Below are 24,777 nucleotides of genomic sequence, written 5' to 3'. Positions count from 1 at the left end.
GTTTCTATTTTAAAAATATGTAAGTAGTATATTTTAATCTAGAAAATTAACTAATTAACAACTGTGAGAATTGGACTGAACTTATAGTGGAATGAATTTACCCAATTATCTTTCATCATTCCCACTTTCAATTTATATAAATATTGTTGCAAATATTTTAGTTCAAACAAAACTTAACATTATATTCTATTTTTACATCAAACATAAATTTAATATATTTTGATTTTTTAAAGTAACCAAATACACCAACTAATTACACACTTGTATTAATAAATAGTACCATGTGTCCATGTCTACCTAAAAATCGAAATATGAACTAATTACCAAATTTGCCATAGATTTAAATATACCACTCATTAATAATAGGGTAATATAATAATGATGCAAAAGAATTGGGCCCGTCGTTCAAACCATTGAATTTGTTTTCTTATACTCCATCCGTCCGTCATTAGGAGTCTCATTCTTTGGCCGCATGGATTTTAAGAAATGTTAAGAAAAGTGGATGGAAAAAAAAGTTAGTGGAATAGGAGTCCCACTTGTATATATTAGTTTTAAATGAAATGTGAGTGGAATGAGTTAGTTGAAGGTGGGACCCTATTACCATTTATGATAAAAGTGAATCGAGACTCCTATTCGCGATATTTAATCCCCTGCACCTAAAGTCGCATAATTTAAATCAGAACTATAATGTCAAATTTGCATTTTCCCTCTAACGATCGAAAGTCTTCTCAACGTTCTTAAGCAGGATTGCATAGATCTTATCACGGGTCCTCGTAAGCTTCGTCCTCATCTCCCTTCACACTCGAATTCAGCCAATTACTCACCATCTTCACCTTATACATCATCCCCGCCATCTGCTGATCACCACATCCCACCAAAGAGATGGATGAGATAATTGCGAAAATTTGATTGCTTATAAATTGTGGGTTTTTCATCTCAAGGAGTTGAGCAATCTCTCTGAAACGCAAGCCTCTTGAAGAGCATCTGCAGCGGGCGTCGCACTGCCGGATCACCTCCTACACTTCATCAACAACCACTCAGTTTACAAACTATGAAAGAAATAATTTGTGTTAATGGATTACCTTTCCATGATTAACTAAATTTGATGGAAGAGGGGTCCATGATATTCTAGCTTCCGCCCCTTTGCGATCACACACCACATTGAGTTTTAATAATGTGTGATACCATTTGTTATTACATTTATGCCGATGAAATGTTGGGCCGGTATTCCCTGTATGTTGAAACACAAAATTTTAACAAATATTTTAATACTCCCTCTATAAAAAAAAATAGGCAAAGTCGTAAACAATGTCAGTTTTAATACACAATTGATAAAGTAAGAGAGAGGGAAAATGTGATGGAAAATAGTGTTAATGGATTATGAGGTCCACATTAGAATGATGTGTATGGTTATTATTGGTTTAAAACATTCTATTTTTAGAATTAGTCTAATGGTAACCTTGTCTATTTTTTATGGACGGAGGAAGTATAATCTATAAAAGAAAATTCTAAACACGGAGGTAATAAAATGTTTTCCCCTAAATAAGAGAGACACTTGCGAGCACATGTAACAACCCGCTAAGCCGATATTATTAGAAACGATATTATTAGCTTGATTATTTATATAAGTGACTTTTATGCGATTTAAATCCGAGTTACGATAGATTGTTCGTCGTTGTTTGTTTTGACGTTAGGCAAGTGAATAGAAAACGTAAATATATTACAACTATATGAATATAATAAATTTAAATAAATAAATAAATAAGACCCCAAAATCAAAATTTTAATGTCCGTTACATCCAATAAAAGTCCAACAAAATTTAAATTTAATACATCCTACGTTCTAAGAAAGTCGGGTACTTCAACGCGGAGGAGATTCATTCTCATGTCCAATCAAGATCTTTGAGGGATTTCAAACCAAGTGGGCATTAAATGCAAGTGCAGAGAGATCAAAGCTTCATATGCTCCCTCAATTCTCAAACCATGACTTTTTTTTTTTTGCCGTAAGATCAAGAAATAAAATCCAAAATAGATCCTCGAGGAGATTTTTTTTTAGGCAGTTAAACCTTCCCCAGTTGGATAGCAACTTGCCCAAAAATAACAAGTGTATAAACCCCAACTTCTTCCCCAATTCATCCTTCCACTTTCCCCAATTAAATCCCTAAATCTCGCTTCTCCCTTCTCAAATTCACGCTGCCTCCTTTCACTCCCTTCACCGGCGAAATCGCGCCTCGCCTGCATCGCCGGAGCACCCCAGCTCCGCCTCCTCGGCGTTATAGAGTTGCCGACGACTTACGCCAAAGGTCGGAGCTTTTCCGTCACTCGCCCTCCCTCAGCTTTCCTTCTCGGCGAAATCACCACTCTACTGCGGAGCATCGCCGGCGCTCACTTCCTCCGTCGAATTTTCTCTCTCACTTCTATTTTTCCTTTTTCTCACTTCCAAAAACGCATCCCCAAATCACATTTCCCTTTCAATTGAAATTCCTAATTAGGAAATCAGCGGCAGAGCCCCTCCCATCTTCGTTTCTCTCTTTCTCGGTGGATTCACCGTCCACTCAGCTCGACGAAGATTCGCCGACTCCGTCTGCACCATCTCCCGCCTTCTCCGGTTCTCGCAGCCCCGCTGCCAAAGTCCAGCAGAGGCCGTCGCTGCTTCGCGAGGCTCCTGCTGTTGCTGCTGTTCGGGAGAGACTCAAGGCGCGTCACCGCCGTTCGTGCTATGGCTCCAGCGGCGTCGCAGCCTCCTCGCAATAAAGCTAAGTCCCCTCCCATCTTCCTTAACATTCCAAATTTTGTTGTTCTACATGGTGGCCGTAGCTATGTGATGATTGAAGCCATTTTCTAATTGTTTTGGTTATGATTGCTCAAGTCTTGATTTTTCCTCGGTATATTTAGCTCACTGGAATGAGTCCTTAATTTTGGCTACTATGCTATTGTTCTTGGTATTGATGTGAGGATCTTTATGAAATTCTAAGTTCTCATGCTATCTATTGGCTTGTTCTAAACTCGATCATGTGGCTGTACGAAGCTTCCTATATGATGGGTGGTTTGTGTTGGGAGATTACCTCACTTGGAGTATCCACTTAGTCAGAGCCGGAAATAGCAAACGGGCTAGTAATAAATAATGTATGTTTTAGAAACTTCTTAATAATAATATAATAATAATAATAATAATAATAATGATGATGATGATAATAATAATAATAGGACTTGAGATTTTCTTTCTAATTTAATTAGTTAGTTTAAAACTAAATTAGTACTTTTCCTATTGTGATGTTTTAAAAAGGGTACGTTCGCAAGTAAAGTCGGAACGAAAGAATCAAGTTAAGGAAACTAAGCGATCAAGGTGAGCTTTCCTATACTAAAAATACAAATCGTATTTTGTGATAACACGAACACATGTTCGTGATTTTTTTTTTAAGATGTTGTCTTGCCATAAATGTTTTGTGTATGATGCCTATCTGTTTGGCTAAGGCCAAGTGACTTATGAATGATGATATATGTGAATCGATTCGATTTTGAGTCCTGGTAGGGTGGTGTCCCTACTGGGAACCTCTGACCGTGAACGGCAGAGAAGGTGACCGAGGAAGGTGGCCACCTTCCCGGCACATGGAAACCTCTGACATGATGGGCAGAGAAGGTGACCGTGCGAGAACACCATCTCGACGGCACAATGTGATCAGATATGGCAAAGTACAGGAAAAGGCTGCAGTCCAATGTGAATATTTTAGTAAGCTCGGGTATTTTCAATAAAACCCCGAGTGTTACTGTGATTGGCATGACAATTTTTCAAATGTATACTTGTATTTTGGCAATGTGTTCACTGAGTACTTTTGTACTCAGCCCTGCATATATTTCTAAATGTGCAGGTTGAGCAGCGAAGTGTGGAGGAAGTGCTATTGAGACAAGACATTAATTCAGTCAGATTTTGACTCTCGGAGGTTCATGTCTTCATACATGGACCGCGTGCATTTGCTTCGTTGTGCATCTTAAAAGACTCAAGTCTATTTTGTTCAAAACTCTGATTTTGAAATTTCTTTACAAAACAATTACTCGAGTTTTCATGATCGAGTATCTTTTCTTCTAGTATCAATACTTGATTAGTCATGTATCGTAACCAATGCTTGATTTTATTTTCCTCTTATTTCTTTCCCCGCTTCTTTAAACCCTCCCCTAGTCGCGATCAACCGTATTTTCTATCCTTAAAAAATGCGGTCGTGACAGCACATCCTTGTTTTGGTCACCAAAATTATTATATGAGAGATTCGAGTCCTATAAGTTTAAAGCATTTTTAATGAATTATAAATATGTTTTTAAAAAATTTAAAAGTTAGAATTTCGATCTTAAACTTGTCACAATAAAAAAAAAATCTAACATAAATTTTGTTGAAAGGTATAACACCACATCGAATATCAATTAATGAATGGAAACATTTTATAATGTTGAATGCGACGGGATAACCTTGTTATACAAATCAAGGAGTAGTTTATTGCTGTTTGAATTCAATTTTGCTACAACAATGTAATTTAACACCACATGTCACACTAACTTTATTTAATCCACAGGCACCATTTAAATCAATGGGCTAAATCGGTACCACTTAATTTATGATTAGGGCGTTCCAACTGGTTTCAAATTAAACATCTATTTTTTAAATTTATTTACAAATTTCGGATATTGTAAAGTTTCCATGCAGTTTCATGAAAATGGAAAATACACGTTTTCTGAACTCCTATTTTATACATTATCAGTAGCTGAGTTAGTAGTAATTTTGAAGAATTGTGAAACTCAAATAGTACTACTTGCTATTAATATTTATTTATGGACTATTGTTTATACATAGCAAGTAATGAAAAATATAGCTATTAATATGAAGTCAGATGCAATTTGCAAGCATGTAAAGTGAAACATGAGAAATTTAGCCGCTACACCTGCGTTTCATAGATCGCAGTCAGTCAAAACTAACAACGCATCAGAAATTTTGAAGTCACAATTGGGAAATTAAAATTTATGCTTTCCCATTATATTCATTTAGCTTCCTATTTTATTAGTAATACTTGCTACTTACAATAAAATTGACAACAAAACCAAAGTCACATGTTTGCTCTTGATGAAAATTAAATGACATACTGCTCGACACTTTCATTTTTCGTGCGTCCCATAAAAATATAAAATATTCACATACATGCATCAATTTATAAAAAATTCTCTCAAACTCATTATTTATATACATCAATTTATTTATAACTTATACCACTATAATCTATTCAAATACTAATGATAATATATATCCCACTATCCATTAATATTATTTTATCTACTCTTCTTCTCATCTTTTTCATTTTATTAATCAGACATTAATTACTATGCCGTCCCAAATATTTTTATTTTTTGAAGCGAGGGAGTGTATTAACTTTCTTACTCAGTCCGTTCCGCGGTAGTTAAGTCATTTTAATTCTCTCTGTTTTGGAAAAATGATAATAAATAATTAAAGTGGAGATAGAGTAAAATAAGTGACACAATAAGGCAGATAAGAGTCTTATCTACATTATTCTCTCTCTTACTTTACTATTTGTCCACTTTAACTATTTGTTGCCATTTTTCTAAAACGAGTGCAGAAAATAAAATGATTCAACTACCACGGAACGGAGGGAATACATGATATTGTACTCCCTCTGTTCCATAGTAGTTAAGTCATTTTATCATTTTGGTACGTTCCATACTAGTGGAGTCATTTCTCTTTTTAGTAAAAGTCAACACATTTCTTCTCAATAGTACTTTATTCTTTCTTCATCCCTCTACCTTTTTCATTTTCTACTTTATTTTTCCTTTACTTAACTCATTTAACACAAATTTTCTTAATTTCCATGCCAAAAGGAAATACATCCACTACTATGGAACGGAGGGAGTATTTAATAGTGTTAATCAGACAAAACATACCCCCTCCATTTTTTAAAAATAGAAACATTTGAAACAACACGATTTTTAATCCACAATTTGGTAAAATAAGAAAGAGAGAGAAAAAAAATTGGTAAAGTAAAATAGAGGGAAAAAAGTAATTGAATTAATGTTAGTGGATTATGGGGCCCACTTTATTAGCGGTATAAGTGGTAAATAAATTTATGTATAGGGGTGTAAAGATTTCCTAAAATAGAAAGTTTGAAAGTTGATATTTTTAAAGAACGGACTAAAATGAAAATAGTTGCTATTTTTTAAAAACGACAGGAGTAATAAATTCTTTGACGGTCAACTTTCGCAGGCGTGTACATTTTTGTAAAGGACATAGACGTCATTATGAAAAATGGGCACTTACTATAAATATTGAATTCATCAAAATAATTCTTCACCCAAGTACAAAATCAGCTGCAGATCAAATCGGAACCGGAAAAAATGGAAGGTCTGATCCCGCTCCTCATCCGCGCCATTAAGAAACAGAGGCCTCAGCACGCCTACCGCTGCCTCTCAGTCTCAGAGAATTCCACCGGCAGAAGCTACCACCTTCTGCTCGCCGATGGCTCCTCACACCGCCGCACGCGATCCGATTTCAATCCGGCAGAAGCATCGGAGAATTTCGCCGTTAGAGGCGCGTCGGAGGCTTCTCCTCATCCCAGTGCCGGAAATGGATCGAGGCATTACGGCCAAATCTCAGCCAGGGCTTGATCGGATGAAGATGAAATGAAAATAGTTGGATTAGTCTTTTTATTTTATTTTCTTTTTTAATTAAATGTTTTTGTACTCGCTATGATAAGTGAACAATTATTTATTTATGGCAGTCATATAAACACATTTTATGATTCTCCCGAGCTGTTACTCTTTTTTGGATATCTGTAATGCATATATTTATGAGCAAACTTTATGGAATCTAATTATATTTTTTTAATTACGCGATGTTTAAAAATAGCCAATTTTTTTCTTAATTATTTGAGGACAAAATGTGTATAGTATGATTTATTTTTATACCAAAATCAATAAATTTTGTGTGTGGGATACAAATTTGCAAAAGATCATGAATTTTAACTTTCCCATCTAAATGTTAAAAAAAAGACAATTGAAAAAAATATCAAAATTATATTATTAGTAAAATATTGTGAGATCGATTATAAATTGAAGTTCACCCATAACATAATTGTTTTTAAAATATGCCAGGTACATCAATTGAATTTGAAGAATTTACCTTCATGAAAAACTGATACTGATCTTAGAATTTTTTATTCATAGTTTTGTTTAAAATTTATGGAAAATACCTAAATTCACCCCATTAAAAACCAATGTCTTTATTTTAAGTATATAATTTGCAAAATTTCAAAAAATATTATTGGATTAAGTTCGGACCAACTTTATTGGATTGTAGACTATTTTGCTCAGGTTTATTTGGGTTAAGATTTTATAATTATAAACTTTTAACCCCAACTCTAGTAGGCCAAATTCCACGAAAGTATGTCATGGGAGAAGTTATCCGCCATTTGTACCCGAAAAAAAAAACATTTCCAGTGATAGGAAAGACGCATGACGCTCTCGCGTGTATCCATATTAAACACGCGTTACGCTCATGCGTGTTTTAATTAAACACGCGATTTGCTCATGCGTGTTTTAATTTATACACGCGATAAGCTGATGCGTGTTTGAATGAATGAAATTACGAGGCTTCTGCCCTCTTCCTCACTACCAGTTTCTGCCCTCTTCCTCACTCCCAGCGATCCCCCTCTCTGCACGGTGATAAGCTGCGAAATCGTCATATAGCCGACGAAAATTGAAGTGAATCCGACATATAGCTGCTCTCATTCCTCTTTTAAGTGTTGTTAGGTAAGATTTTACCCTTAATTTCGATTTTAGTTGGTTATTATAGATTTAGGGTTCATGATTTGAAATTTTTGGTTGAATTATTGAATTTGTCAATTATTGAAATTGGTGTCGAATTTTTGTTGAATTATTGAAATTGGTGGCGAATGTTTGTTAAAATATTGAAATTGGTGTCAAATTTTTGTTGAAATATTGAAATTGGTTTCGAATGTTTGGTGTTGCGATGAATTTGTGATGAATTTGGTGTTGAATTGATGAAAGAAACATGTTGGGATGAATTTGGTGTTGAAATTGGGTTGAATTTGGTGTTGAAATTGGTGATGAATTTGTTGTTGAAATTGGTGTTGAATTGTGATGAAAGACATGTTGGGATGAATTTGGTGTTGAAATTGGGATGAATTTGGTGTTGAAATTTGTGATGAATTTGTTGTTGAAATTGGGATGAATTTGTGATGAATTTGGTGTCGAATGTTGTTAATTGTTGATTATATTAGGATGTCGCGATATGGACCAGAAGATCCTTCTGTATTGCATTATCAGCACAGTCATATATCTCGCAAGGCGTGGGCAGGCGAGGAAACAACTCCTTTCAATATTCGGCGCTTTGAGGGCCATTTTTGGGAAATAGATAATCATCACAGACGCGTGATTGATTATGTCTGCAGATTTGGTTTCGATGGGGTTTTTTACTGTGGGAAGGCTCTAGATGTAGATCATGCTTTGATCACAGCTTTGGTTGAACGTTGGAGGCCAGAGACACATACATTCCATCTTCTCGTAGGAGAAGCTACTATTACATTACAGGACGTTCAAGTATTATGGGCTCTACGTGTAGATGGAGTACCCTTTACAGGAAATGGGTATTGTGAATCTGGGTGGAAGAGTTTATGTGATGAACTGTTGGGTTTCTATCCCCTTCAAAGGGAGATGAAGGAAAACGGTATCTTGGCATCGACTCTAATACATAGGATGTCGATTGAACCGTTAGAAGATGGTCTGGAAGACGAGGCCTACATTCAACGGACACGTATGATTGTGCTTGTGCTATTGGGAGGGTTTATATACCAGCGTACTGGTGAATCCAAACATCTGTATGGTATCGGGAATCAACATGACTAAAGAGGTCATCACTACGTTCTTATCAGAACCATCTAAACCGGAACAATTATCAGAACCATCTGAACCATCATAACCATCACATGTCACATTTGGTACATCTAGTTGTTCATCAACCTCCCTCCCAAATGTGTTGAATTCAAAGCTATGATATTCATCATCCCTCCTAGATGTCCCGACATCAAAACTATGATAATCATCTCTCCTAGACGTTCCAACATCATGCTAAGTGATAGGTGGTTCAAATTGCAACGCAGTAGTCACAGGAGTATATTCAATAAAAAGTTCAATTTGACGTGAATTTTCAGCAAACATATACTCCAACAAATTATCATCCACTGGTGTAGCTATATAATTCACCACTCCACTAAAAACCACCGGATGCCTCCATAAATCAATCGTATGTGCATCCAAATCAATTCCAATTTTCACACATATCATTGAAACTAGCTGATAATAAGATATTTTTTCATTCAATATAATAAATGATTTTGCACGAGGGGGGTCATAAGCAACACCCAAACCTGGGAGCTGAATAATTTTCACATCCCAATATAAACTCACAAACACCATCAAACCTGCAAAATAAGTACGACAAAACATCATATACTCTAAATTCAACCAAATTCAACAAAAAAATTTAAAACCATGAACCCTAAATCTTATACCCAACTAAAATATACCAATAATAATCGAAACTAAGGGTAGAAAGTTACCTAACAACACTTCAAATTGGAATGGGAGCAGCTAAATGTCGGATTAGGGTTCGATTTTTGCTGGTTCGGATGAATGGGGCGACGAAGCAGAATCAGTTTTCGTGTTATGTGAGAGGCAGAGAAGCAACCTGGACTGATTTTTGTATCCAAGGGAGACACGCATCAGCCTGATGCGTGTATGTTTAGAGACGCTATAGCAGAATGCGTGTTTCTTTTTAGAGACGCGAGAGGAAGATGCGCCTATAAGTAAACACGCGATAAGCTCACGCGTCTTTCCCCTCTCTGGAAACTTTTTTTTTGCGGGAACAAACGACGGATACTACCTCCAAGGAGGTAGTTTCTTGGAATTTGGCCAACTCTAGTACTCCATCCGTCCCGGCTTAAGCGAGACGTTTCTATTTTGATACAAGAATTTAGGTAGTGTTGTTTAGTGAATTAAATTATTGATAGTAAAGTAAAAGAGAGAGTAAAGTAATAAAGAGAGAAAAAAAGTAAGAGAGAAGATAAAGTAAGAAAGAGAAAGAAGGAATTAAAGTAAGAGAGATGATAAAGTAAAAAAAAGAAAGAATAAAGTAAGAGATATGATAAATTAGAAGAGATGATATGATAAAGTAGGTGAGCGGAGTGAGGCGATTGTTGCCAAAAAAGAAACGCCTCACTTAGATCTCAATTGGGACGTACTAAAAAGGAATACATCTCACTTAGGCTGAGACGGAGGGAGTAATTGATTTTTCACTCTTAATGTATTTTTTCTTATTATCGACTTTTATTCTTGGGATTTCAGTGACTAATCCTTGTGCAGTTTGTTATTTTATTTTCTCGTCTTCTTTCTAAGTTTGAAATATGTTTCAAAGTACATTCTTTTATTTTTCGAATAAATTTTTCTCTATTATTTGTAATTAAATGAAAAATTACTCCGCATTATGCAGTAATTTATAGTACTATTATTTTAATTCAAAATTAAATAATTAGATGAATGATCCATCTTTTTTTTTATTCTTAATGTCAAAAATTTTCTGTCACTACTTGAAAATTTCAAAGATCGCAGCCCTAATTTAACGAACTAGCGCCGGCCGATGGCGTTCAAATGGAAATCGGTGTTCGACGTTTCCGCCATTAAATCCGATTTCGAGGTAGCCGGTTAAACCCTAACTTCATTCCCCAAATCTGGAAACACGTCTTGAAAAATCCTGATTGCCGATGGGATGATATTCCTTCTCTGCCTTCCGCTGCTTACCATCTCTCGATTCCAAGTTCAAACCCTCCACCTCTACTGTCCATGCCGCCATAGATTCTTCCGACCTCGTCACCACTAAGCTCCTCATCAAATTGCAGGTAACTGCCATCAGTTTTGTTTAATTTGCTTTTTTCTGAACTCTTCTGCTTATAATCTGTCGGAGGTCTACTGTGATTGTATATTTCGATTCACAGGATGAGGAAAGATTTCGTCTTTGCTCTGTTTGTCTTTAACTAGCTGGTTCTGAAAAGTAATTTCCTACATTCTGATGCTTTATTTGACAATTGAGGTCAAATCCATGGGTTTCACTTATAAATGGAGTTGTGAGAACCAGTGCTACACATGAATACTTAATTAATTACGAATTTGATCAGTCTAAAGAGACTTGGACTTTAGTGTTCTCCTATGTGAATGAAATTTGTGTTATGGAATTATGATTGCGTTTTTATACGCTGTTATAGGCCTTGTTGGGACATATCTTTGGTGTTTTCGTGCTATGTTTTGCATGAAAAAGCTTAGAATGATTGAACTGAATCATAAGAAGAACCGGATATATTTGGTTATAGTATGTTTTTAGGAGAACACAGTGTTGTTAGGGTCGAGGGTCGCACCGGGTCGATAAGGTGAAAATTCGGGTCGCGGGTCGACGAGTCGACTGGGTCGAGAGACCCACTAATAATTGTTTAATAAAACATGCGCGGTTTCATAAATTTCAAATTTTCAGAAACGAAGGTAGTACTCCTATATAAATTTAGTTACAATTTTATACATAAACTAGTTCAATACATAAATTAAAATGTTATCATAAAGTAGTGAGTAAAATTAATTCTATATAATAAATCACAATATCCTATATAAATTTAATTACAATTTTAATGCACATTTTTCATATTTTCATATTTCATTCTTAATTTCACATAATAATAATGTACTAGTATACATGAAATATTATGAAAAACTAAACAAAATTTTCCATAATTTAATCGGCCATCATTTATTTAAAACTAAGTAGTCAATTTGAAATTTTATGTCCACTAAACAAAAATCTAAATTAACACATCACATTTTACTTTTCTTTGACAAAATTAACACAGCACATTTATTTTTCCATTAATAACTGCATTTGAAAGTACGATACCACAACTCCCAATAAAGAAAGCTTTATTATAATAATAACTATATTAATTTTATTACAATTGTCTTCTTCCTCGCGCTGCCTGCCGCCATTGTTTCTCTTTTTCCTCTGCAACTTTTTGCTCCCACGTTGCTTAAGCCCTCCCCCACCTCTTACTGGGTCCGCCCCTGGTTAGGGCGACCCACCCGAAACGCTCGACCCCGCCGACCCGGGCGACCCAGCGCGACCCATGCATCTCGATCAACCCACCCATGTTGGGGCGGTGATGGTCTCGACCCGGGCGACCCAGGCGACCCGAGCGACCCGAACGCCAAATTAACAACACTGGGAGAACATAGCCTGTATCTTATCTGAGTTTGTTCACGAGACACTTTTTAGTTACATTTTCTTGGTTGGTTTAGATGCATGAATGACATCAGGTTCTGTTCTGTTGTTGCTAGAATGGAGAATTTGTGGAGGCTGTGGTAATGAGATATGATACTCGATTGGGTAAATATGATGGGAAACCTCGTCTTGGTGGTCCTAGGTCAACCTTATGCGTATCCTCTCAGGTAACTGTTGTGGAACATGGGATCACAAATTTATAAGTTGCCTACTCTGTGTGCAGCTGAACATTTCTATACAGCAATAATGTTATTGTTATTGTAGGTCGGGTGCAAGATGGGTTGCAATTTTTGTGCAACAGGAAGCATGGGATTTAAGAGCAATCTGACGTCGGGGGAAATTCTGGAACAGTTAGTTCATGCATCGCGCATATCAGCTATACGCAACGTTGTCTTTATGGTATAAACTTATTAAAATAACACATGTTAGCATCCCACTGAATTGTTTAGTGCTTTACTGGTAACTAACTGTTAACTCGATATCTCCTGACTTCCATGTGGAGGAAGTAACTGGTGTTATTTTGAAGTACGCTCAGAATTGTATACAACGATTGATTATAATGAATCAGAAACAAATGAAAAAACATAAAATCACAAGTTTTAACAGTCAGACACAAGTACTTGTTCTTAGTAAACCAATTACTCGGTTAAGCAAGCAGCGCTTTGAGTTCTCTGGAGTTGAGTAGATTATGCTAAAATGTTTGTATGAAGTACCATGTAGACTAACTTTACCTTTTTTGCAAACTGCAACAATGGGCTCAATATATTGCTTTAGTTATGCTCTTGTTTATCCATCAAAAGTCAAAGAAGATCATTCCATTTGTAATAGGTGTGATTGTTGTGTGGGCTTAATTTTGAACTGATGTCATTTTTATATCATTATTTGTTGTGAGCAGGGAATGGGAGAACCTCTAAATAACTACTCGGCAGTGGTGGATGCTATTAGAGCCATGACAGCTTTTCCTTTCCAGCTGTCTCCCAAGAAAATTACTCTCTCAACGGTGCGTACATTTATTCTCATGATCAATGTCTTTCATGCTTATCTTTTTTTATATACTACCTATTTCTGGATCTCTTGGTTATTTTTGCACTGGGTTAGTTCCACGAAGTTTCTCATAATTGCATCGGAAGTGACAACTTGACTCGGTCACTTTGTTTGGCACCATCTTTGCTTGATTTTGATTAATTGCAAAATTGTGCATAGGTTGGCATAATACATGGTATTAACAAGTTGCAGAAAGACATGCCAAACTTGAATCTAGCAGTCTCACTGCATGCACCAGTTCAAGAGATCCGCTGTCAGATTATGCCTGCTGCTAGGGCTTTCCCTCTGGAAAGACTAATGAATGCATTACGAGAATATCAGACTACCAGGTGTCATTTTTTCTCAATTGCCAACCTCTCATGACCACCTCATTTTTCATTTTTTATTAGAGATGATTAGAGTAACTCATTCGATTTTCTGTAGTCAGCAAAAGATATTGATCGAGTACATAATGCTTGACGCTGTCAATGATGAGGAGCAGCACGCTCACCAGCTTGGCAAACTGCTTGAGACATTGCAATCGGTAACCTTCAATGTGCTAAGTTGCAATATCTGCTCATTTTTTGAGGTCTCATCCACTGCTCTAATGCCATTCTCTGATTTCACGCAGGTTGTAAACTTGATACCTTTTAATCCGATCGGTTCTTTAAGCTGTTATAGTACCAGTGATGGTCAGAAAGTCATCAAATTTCAAAAAATACTTAGAGGCACTTACAACATCCGTACAACAATTCGTAAGCAAATGGCCAAGACATAAGTGGAGCTTGCGGCCAGCTTGTAATAAAAAAAGCAGATATCTTAACAGACATTGAAGATCTCCGTATTTGATTTTCCAGGTTTGAGCTCTTCATTCATACACACCTGATGAAGCATCACTAGATTCAGAAACTGTTTCTGTTGGCCTTCATAAACTTCATGATTCGAACTTTAACTTGCATCAGTTTACGTGATCCTCAAAGCCAGAATTTAATGTTTGACCGCATTCACATTTGCTCGTCTCTACTTAGGACTGCCTGATGTTGATATGGATTACTTGACTAGTGACACCGGACAAATATGCGATCTGGGTGCTTTCGTGCTGTGGAGTAAAGCATAGCCTAGTGAATCAAGAGTGAACTAGGTCGAAATCGTTCCATGATCGATGAGATATTATTAAGTCGATTATCAGTAGGCATGTATCAAAAGCTTTCTTACTATCTCTTGTTGTCCTAGTTATAGGTCATATCTTAATCAAGTAATTTCATTTTATTTGCCGCAATAATCTTATTTAAATCTTCATTCGATATAATATAAACGACAAGACGATTAATTTTTCGAAAGAGAGATCTGTTTACATCAAGTAAATAAATAGTTGATGTTTGAGACTTTGAGCTAAAAGTTTAAGAGATAACCAAGGGTTGCAACTTAGAAATATACTACTACTTGCTATGTTAAATACTCCTTTGTTATTTACTTTAGCATAACATTGAATTTACATTTGTATACCATTTAACTACACCAGCATAATATAAATTGCGAAAATCATGTTAGTTTCATAACTTATTTAAAATAAATTGAACCACCACGATATTTACTTCAGTATATTTTTCGAATTATAATAACTCTATATATATTTTGGCCATTTTTTTTATTTATGTTATAATTAAGAAGTGGACATATTATAAAGAAGAAATGAGCAAAACAAAATATATTATTGTAAAAAATTGAAGCGAAATTATTATATAGCCTAGTTATAAATTTAAAAGTCCTAATAAAGAATTATTATCTATAAAAAATTAAGTTTAAAAATAAAAATTAAAAATACATATAGAACGCTAATCGGCACTGGAATACACACTAATATTTTCTCCAAAAAATTAAACCAAAACATATTAAACACTGAGAATTAAAGAAAAAAAATTTGAGAAGGAAAAAAATTTAAAATGGAACACAATGTTTTGATAACAGTACATGATGTAACATCCAAAGTGAAACATTCGATCTGTTATTAAAAATTGTTACTAACATACAATATTCCAGTTTTTTTTTTCTTTTAATTTTAAAAAGAAAATAAAGATCAGGTACCATTTTATGTGCGAAAGTGAAAGATCAGGTACCATTTATGTAGTTCACTCTAATAATAATGGTTAATTTTCATATACTCCCTCCATCACAAGGAAGATGACACATTTCTTGGGCGGCAAGAGATTTTATGTAGTTTTATTTTGTGTATTAAATGGAGAGAATAACGTAAGAGAGATAGAGTGAAGCTGAGATAAATGAGATTCTATTTTTAGTAATGAGTCATCTTGGCTGAGATAAACCAAAAAGAATAGTGGATCATCTTTAGTGTCGGTGACACTGAGGGGGTACTTTTTGAGACCTTTTTCGGCCCTTCTATTTTTTGTTGATTTTAAATTAATGTTATTCACTGTATTTTTTGAGAATGATATTATTAACTAAAATCTACTCCCTCCATCTCTGGAAAATATGAGCATTTGGTTCGGCATGAGTTTTAATGTATAATTGGAAAAGTAAGAGAGAGATAGTGGAGAATGAGTTCCACCTCATTAGAGAGAAATGAAGTTTTCACAATAAGAAAATTCATATACTTTCAGGGATGGACTAAAAAGAAAATAGTTTATACTTTTCGGATCGAGGGAGTATATTAAAGATATTGATAAGACTAATGACATATCTCAAGCTCATGATCCTCCAACTAGATTAGATAAATTATCAATTAATACGGAATATTCCATGAAATATACTTCATCTTAAATTTAAAAAAAAAAAGATTATACAAATAATCTATAATTGAACTGTAAATGATCGATGTTAGTGTAAATATTTTTAGAAAAAAAAATTAATTTTAGTTTTCATTCATAACGCGTACTACTTCCTCCGTCCCATAAAAGATGTTTCATTTTCTTTTTTAGTTTGTCCCATTAAAGATGTCATGTTTCTGTTTTTGGAAAAAATTATCTCACATTAATATAAATATTATATTTTTCTCTCTTCAATTAACACACAAAACAATACATCTTAAAATCTCGTGTAATCTCACAAATGTGACATCTTTTATGGAAACGAATGGAGTACAATTTAATTGAAGATAGTACAGTCTATAATGTACGTCAATCAGGTGGTCCTATATTTAGAACAACAAACGCCGTCAGATTTTAAAAAAAATTTTAATAAATAAATAAAATATTTTAGTCAACTATTTATACAGCAGAAATTATTAAGTTAACTAAATAATGCGATCATGATTACCACTATTAATCCCACAATCCAATAAACAGATTCGCAAAGTATTGTAGCAAGGCATATTATTGAGTTCACACAACAACCATAAATTTAACTGTTTGTCGCTCAAAATTTAAAAAATGAGAAAATAATTATGCATATACACCATTTAATTTCTTACTATTAAAAGGACAACTTAATCTATCATATTTTACACATATTTTAGTAAAATAGTCGATTTGAATAATTTCTTTAAACAATACTAATTCTTGGGTCCTTTAGTTTCGCTCGTGACTTCTAAATTTATCTCAAGATATGACATTTCTATCACATTTTTCTCGTCGAAGCTGAGGCGATGACATTATTCTTTAATTAAAGTGTAAATATATAGTAGATATTTTTATAGTTGAATGTATATTATTTGGTATTAGTATTAATTAATTTCAACGATTATATATATGTAGACAGAAGACTCACATGGCCCCCAACGATTTAAAAAAAATGGGAAAATTTTACTATTTTATGGATGTTTAAATTTAACTGGTATTTTAGAGAAATATTATAAAAAAAAGTTGTAAAATTATATTTTTAGGTCCCTAAAGTGAAATGTAAAGTTTCGTCATTCATTATAGAAATTAGGTCTGTCAAATTGGGTACCGCGGATACCCGATCTGAAATTTTCGGATACCCGATCCCGAAATTTCCAAAATCCGATACCTGACCCGAATTTGATTTCGGGTATCCAGGCCCGATTGTGATTTTGATTTTTTTTTTTTTGGAAATTAGCTATAAACTTTTAGAATTTATTTAATATTATTTAATTCAAATTTAATACAAAGTTGAAGTAGAATTGAAGAGAAAATAACTACAAACTTTTAAAAATACAAAATTTTTGTAGTAGTTCGAATTTAAGAGAAAATAACTACAAACTTTTAGGAATACAAAACTATCGTAGTAGTTCGAATTTAAAAGAAAATACAAACTTTGAAAAATACAAAATTCATAAGTTATACTCCATTAACATCTTTCATCCATCCACAATAAGTCAATAACCATCAAAATTCATAAGTTCAAACATTTATCTCTTATAAATATCACAATTCAAAAATTCGTAAGAATCAAGATCTAACAATAACATCATCAACGATTCAAAATTCAAAATATCACAAGTTAACGAAATTAAAATATAATTTAAAAATTAAATTACATATCTTATGCACTAACTGTTAAGAAAACATAATTTATTAATTTTAGAAAACAAATCGAATAATTCTGGTATACCCGATCGGATATCCGGTAACCCGATACCCGATAATCCTCTCACTATCCGATCCCGATCCGATATTCGAAAAATCAGGTTTCGAGTATCCAATTATCCGACTTTTTCGGGTTTGGATATCGGGTATCCAATACCCGACATCCATTTTGACAAGCCTTATAGAAATGATCAATTACAAGATTGGAATCCCGCTACATTAAAAATAGATGAATAATCATATTTGCTTAGGGATTTTCCAATAATATTACTATTATTTTTTAACGTAACCATATCTTATACGGTGTATGATGTGAAGGCAAATGAGATGTAGCCGGATTTTGTTGCCAGGTGTGAAAACTCAACAACTATTTATGTTTATGATATTATATGTCAAGTTTAAAGTTTACAAGGAAAAAAGATAAATTATTGGAAAATTTGATGATATTATTATGCGTCAATCTCCTTTATTATAATGATAAGTTGCTTTTGGTATCTACACTTTAAATTCATAACAATTAATACACTTAATCCCAGAATTTAAACTTTAGTTGATCACTTTAATAGAATCTCTTTAAAATTGCAATGCACGTTAAGTTTGTCATGTGCTAGTCTAATATTTTCCAACAAAGGATGCTCTATTCAAAATTTGGTTTCAAACCATTTATAATGTAAACTTTTATACAGGCAAGAAATAAAATCAATGATTGGGCGATTTAGCCACCCCTGCTCCACTCCAATGGCACAACTATTTGAAAAACTAAAATCGAGGTAAATAATTCCAAATGTGGCTCTTAATTATTTTTAAACAAAAAATAGTCACAATTAATTATTAGAATATTTTTGTAAATCTCATTTGTCTCTCACTGAGTTTCGTTCATTTACCATGGTTTAAGAAAGAAAAAAATAGAAAGAATTAAAATGAAAGAAAAACGCCATACATCATCATATGCATTATCGATCTCTATTAGTAAAACTATAAAAATGTATTTTAATTTGGTGGTTGTGCTTTCTAAATCCAAGAGCTACTCAATTAAAAAAATTAAGACTATTAAAATATAATCTATGTTCACCATCTCTAATTGCCGCGTTAACCAAGACTTTGACTAATTAGGTAGTACTAGCACTTAAATTTATACTAATAAATATTCTATTTCAGTGGCATCTGATAAATATAGATTTTATTAATTTTAGGTATTATAAGTTATAACAGTCGTATTTCATTCACATTTAATTGTAAAAAAATTTCTCTTACAATCTTTAGAACTTTATGGCGAAATACGACTAGTTAGAGATTTGAATCTTGTTGAGTGTAGAAAAAACAGAAGTATGTATGCATATTGCATAATAAAATCTTTGCTTGTTCTATTTTTTCTTCACTCTGTTTATTTAAGTAGTATTTTTTAAAACTTATTCCTGTAATATTTCCACTGCTAGGGCATGAAAGAAAAGGACTGGATAAACAGACCTGGAAAGTTATACTATTGTTTTTATTAATTTAAAAGTGGTTGACATTCACAATTTCAAATACTAAATTAATTTTGACAAAACCAAATCGAACATACGACTTGTACTAGTAAATGGGGAAAATATTCATGATGACATTTCCAATTTGACATACAAATTTGAAAATTCAAGCATGCTATCAACCTCTCTATTTGATTATTTTTTGTTTTATTTTGGAGGGGAATGCAATTCAGAACATATATATGGATGGTCACTTTATATATTTTTTATATATAAGAAATGCTTATGGCTAAATTTAAAGAGTAAAGGTTTAGTCAAGAAGATGAAAAATGGGGAAAAGAAAAGAGTAAAAGACCTTGCTTGTTCTAATTTTCCTCTTCTTTTCAATTAGTTTTTTCTTCAAAATACTATGAGTATTTATTAATTCCTATGATATTTTGATACGAACCTCTATTAGTTTAGATATTATAGGGATTTAGCATATCTTTTTCTATATCTTTGTTTTCTTGTTCATTAAGTCAGTAGCATTATAAATAGGATAGACTGTTATCTTTTTTATTCATTCAATCAATTAATGAAATATTTTCTCTCCCAAATATAACGTGTGTTTTCCAATCCTAATTTTGGATTCCCTCCGCCGATCCTAATTGGACGCCGGAGTATTCTATCAATCGCCGAGTTATCTGCCCGACGGGAGCGACTCCCGCGCACAGAAACTCTGCAATCGTCCGCCGAGCCTATTGGCCGCCGGAAATTTATCTCCACCGCCGAGCGAAACTCGCCGCCGGTGCTTGTTAAGGGAAACGTCCTTAACAACTGGTGCTTTCATTGAGAGCTCAGCATCCTCCGTCTGCGTTCATCCATATCCCCAAATAAATCACCACCATTTCTACCACAACCACGATTCAGTCCGTCGACATGTCATACGACTACGCCAGCTATTGCCATCGTAAATACAATTTCCCTCAACTCGTGCAGCCGTTTCACCCTTGCCACACCCGACAGCCCACTTGCTGGGACCCACCATGGACCCGTCGGACCACTGCATATCAACATTCTTCATCCTACGAGCTAGATATGTACTCGCCATCACCGCCCAAGCGCCGACCTACCTGTTGGGACCCACCGGCGCAACAGCAGGACCGCGGCTACCCGACCGTTGACCGGCCCCGACGCTCGGAGACGTGCTGGGACCGACCTCGCCCTCGGGAGGAGGTGAGAGCGCGAGTCCAGCCCGCCTCCCACCAGCCCCGCTACTCCACCGAAAAGCCAATGCGAGACCTGTACAGTCAGACCGCACGTGTGACCAGTCAAACTCCGGAGCAGCCACGCCTGCCTCTAATACGGGTCTCCCAGGCGGAGAAGTCAGAACGGTCCAGGTTGGGTCTCTGCTGGCACTGTCCCGAGAAATGGGTGATGAGACATGTGTGTAAACAACGCATTCTCTGTTATGCGGATGATGGGGATGAGTTTGAGGAGAACATTCAAGATGAGAATTTAGCCGAAGAGAAAACTGATAATACTCCCACGATAGTATTCGGTGATGATGTTCCCAATGACATTACCGACGCTCCTCTTGATGTTCCAAACAACGAGTCCCCTGGAGAGTTCCTCAAGAACAAAGGGATTGTCAAGAACGACAATGAGCCACCGCAAGTGCTCGTTGGGGTATCTGATGAGAAGATTGGTGAAAATGAGGAGACATTGCTAGAAGATAAAGAGGAGGATGGTTCTATTGGTGAAGTGGAGAAGATAATCGCCTCACTCAATGTTGTTCAAGTGTCATCCCAAAATGTTGTTGGAAATTGTTTGGGCAAGAAAGGAGATGGTGCTTACACCGAATTGCCCGTAATTGCTTGTGTCAATGTGGATTTGAATGTCGGTGATGTTCCAAGTATGAATCATCGATCAACATCGCTCGACAAAGATGCAAGGTTGATCCCTCCGAGTAATGACACGCCGTGTTTGAGCATTCATGGAGGTGTGGCAAAACTTTTCATTTCAGCGTTGAATTGTCGTGACAACAATGTGGCGGGGGTGTCCACCATATCTTATACCCAACACGGTTCTCTATTGGTGATTTTGGGTGGAAATGATGAAGGGAGACGCCCAACTATTCGGTGGGCATTTGATCCAGGAGGAGATAAATCGCCAAAGCTGCTTCTTTCAACTCTTCGTAGCTTCGTGGTTCCCACCTTGAGGACAAGGTGGATTTTAACCGTGGGGGAGTTGATACGAACCTATATTATATTTATTTAGTTTAGATATTATAGGGATTTAGCAAATCTTTTCCATATCTTAGTTTTCTTATTCAATAAGTTAGGGTAGTATTCTAGTATTATAAATAGGAGAGCTTGTTATCATATTTAATCATCCATCAACAAATATATTATTTTGGCCAAATGCCTCGAGTTATACTTTGAATCCATAATTCCCTACGCTACCTGCTGCCCGACGGAAGGTCTCCGCGCACAGCCGGAACGTATATCTGATCTGTAGCCGTTGCCCGACGGGTTGGAACCCGCGCACAGCCGCCCAGATCTTTATCTCCGCCGACCCTCACGGGCGCCGGATTATCTTTATCTCGTTATTGTCCGTTTTATCGGATCGTTAGGGATTAAGTCCTTAACAACTGGTGCTTTCATCCAGAGCTCAGCATCCTCCGTCTGCGTTCATCCATATCCCCAAATAAATCACCACCATTTCTACCACAACCACGATTCAGTCCGTCGACATGTCATACGACTACGCCAGCTATTGCCATCGTAAATACAATTTCCCTCAACTCGTGCAGCCGTTTCACCCTTGCCACACCCGACAGCCCACTTGCTGGGACCCACCATGGACCCGTCGGACCACTGCATATCAACATTCTTCATCCTACGAGCTAGATATGTACTCGCCATCACCGCCCAAGCGCCGACCTACCTGTTGGGACCCACCGGCGCAACAGCAGGACCGCGGCTACCCGACCGTTGACCGGCCCCGACGCTCGGAGACGTGCTGGGACCGACCTCGCCCTCGGGAGGAGGTGAGAGCGCGAGTCCAGCCCGCCTCCCACCAGCCCCGCTACTCCACCGAAAAGCCAATGCGAGACCTGTACAGTCAGACCGCACGTGTGACCAGTCAAACTCCGGAGCAGCCACGCCTGCCTCTAATACGGGTCTCCCAGGCGGAGAAGTCAGAACGGTCCAGGTTGGGTCTCTGCTGGCACTGTCCCGAGAAATGGGTGATGAGACATGTGTGTAAACAACGCATTCTCTGTTATGCGGATGATGGGGATGAGTTTGAGGAGAACATTCAAGATGAGAATTTAGCCGAAGAGAAAACTGATAATACTCCCACGATAGTATTCGGTGATGATGTTCCCAATGACATTACCGACGCTCCTCTTGATGTTCCAAACAACGAGTCCCCTGGAGAGTTCCTCAAGAACAAAGGGATTGTCAAGAACGACAATGAGCCACCGCAAGTGCTCGTTGGGGTATCTGATGAGAAGATTGGTGAAAATGAGGAGACATTGCTAGAAGATAAAGAGGAGGATGGTTCTATTGGTGAAGTGGAGAAGATAATCGCCTCACTCAATGTTGTTCAAGTGTCATCCCAAAATGTTGTTGGAAATTGTTTGGGCAAGAAAGGAGATGGTGCTTACACCGAATTGCCCGTAATTGCTTGTGTCAATGTGGATTTGAATGTCGGTGATGTTCCAAGTATGAATCATCGATCAACATCGCTCGACAAAGATGCAAGGTTGATCCCTCCGAGTAATGACATGCCATGCTTGGGCATTCTGGGAGGCGTGGACAAGCTTTTCGATTTGGCAAGGAATTTTTCCGCCAAAGTTGGGTCTCCTTTGTTGATTTTTTATGGAAGTGAAGAAGGGAGACGTTCAACTGTTCGGTGTGTGTTTGATCCAGGAGGAGTTGCCTCGCCGAAGCTTCTGCTTTCAACTCTCCTTTTTGCTTCGTGGTTCCCACCTTGAGGACAAGGTGGATTTTAACCGTGGGGGAGTTGATACGAACCTCTATTAGTTTAGATATTATAGGGATTTAGCATATCTTTTTCTATATCTTTGTTTTCTTGTTCATTAAGTCAGTAGCATTATAAATAGGATAGACTGTTATCTTTTTTATTCATTCAATCAATTAATGAAATATTTTCTCTCCCAAATATAACGTGTGTTTTCCAATCCTAATTTTGGATTCCCTCCGCCGATCCTAATTGGACGCCGGAGTATTCTATCAATCGCCGAGTTATCTGCCCGACGGGAGCGACTCCCGCGCACAGAAACTCTGCAATCGTCCGCCGAGCCTATTGGCCGCCGGAAATTTATCTCCACCGCCGAGCGAAACTCGCCGCCGGTGCTTGTTAAGGGAAACGTCCTTAACATATTTCCACTACTAAAGCATGAAAGAAAACGAGTCCGTAACAGAAAGGGTAATACTATTTTTATTAATATAAATATGGTTGACATTCGCAATTTCAATCACTAAAATAGTTTTGACAAAATCCATTTGACTTGCACGATTTGTAAATAGGGAAATATTCATCCTTTAGTTAATTCCATTTATGATTTGACCCATACAAATGTCAAAGCTCAAATCATGGTTCCTTCACACATAATTCAGGGGTGGAGCCAAAACGTTAATTTGGGGAAGCTAAAATTTATCGAATTTTTAAAAAGAAAGGTACCTAAGAAATAATTATGGAACATCATATAGGAGCTTATGACAATATATTTAAGAGATGTTTACGGATGTTTATTAAATATACAGTCAAAATAGAGGACAAACAAAACAAAGATAATTGTATAAGAGTACTTATGTAATTTTGTAATGTAGATTCGAGGATGTTTAAATAATCAATTCAACTTTGGGGTTATAAAATAATATTTAAAATCGATAATTATGTGTGGATAGGGCTAGTTATGTATATCGAACATTTAATTTATCAATCATATCTATGTGACTCAAACATAAGTTTCCTAAACATATTAGTAACAAAGATTTGCAATGGGGTTATTGGGCTAAATCATTTTTTATTCAATCAAAAGCTGACATTAATATATAGAAAATGCAAAGCCCAGCCTATGTTAGTTTCCATTTTATGGGCTTTCCATTTTGTTTTGTTAGATACTTGTAATTCGAAATAATATAGAATTATACCTATAGTTGAAAAGTTTTTTTATTTCTTCGAATATCAATACATCTTGAACATTAATCATAAATAGAATGTCCGACGACATTTATATTTCTAGAAATATTAATTCATGTGAATATTAATCATATTTTTGTTATAATTTTTTATACTAGACTTACAACAGAGAAGAACAAATATATCGAAATGAATTAGTTATAAGATTAAATCAAACAAATTCACAATTTCCAAATCCAACAGG

At 35.8% G+C, this 24,777-nt stretch overlaps 1 pseudogene; it reads left to right on the top strand.

Moving 5' to 3' along the window:
- The first annotated feature begins 10,674 nt into the window (after positions 1-10,674).
- LOC121758883 lies at positions 10,675-14,600 on the top strand (annotated as a pseudogene).
- The last annotated feature ends 10,177 nt before the right edge of the window (positions 14,601-24,777 follow it).

This window comes from Salvia splendens, chromosome 12 (genome assembly GCF_004379255.2).
Source record: "Salvia splendens isolate huo1 chromosome 12, SspV2, whole genome shotgun sequence".
In the NCBI taxonomy this organism is placed as follows: Eukaryota; Viridiplantae; Streptophyta; class Magnoliopsida; order Lamiales; family Lamiaceae; genus Salvia; species Salvia splendens.
Note: the sequence above shows the minus strand (reverse complement) of the source record. Positions and strands in the feature narration are given on the sequence as shown.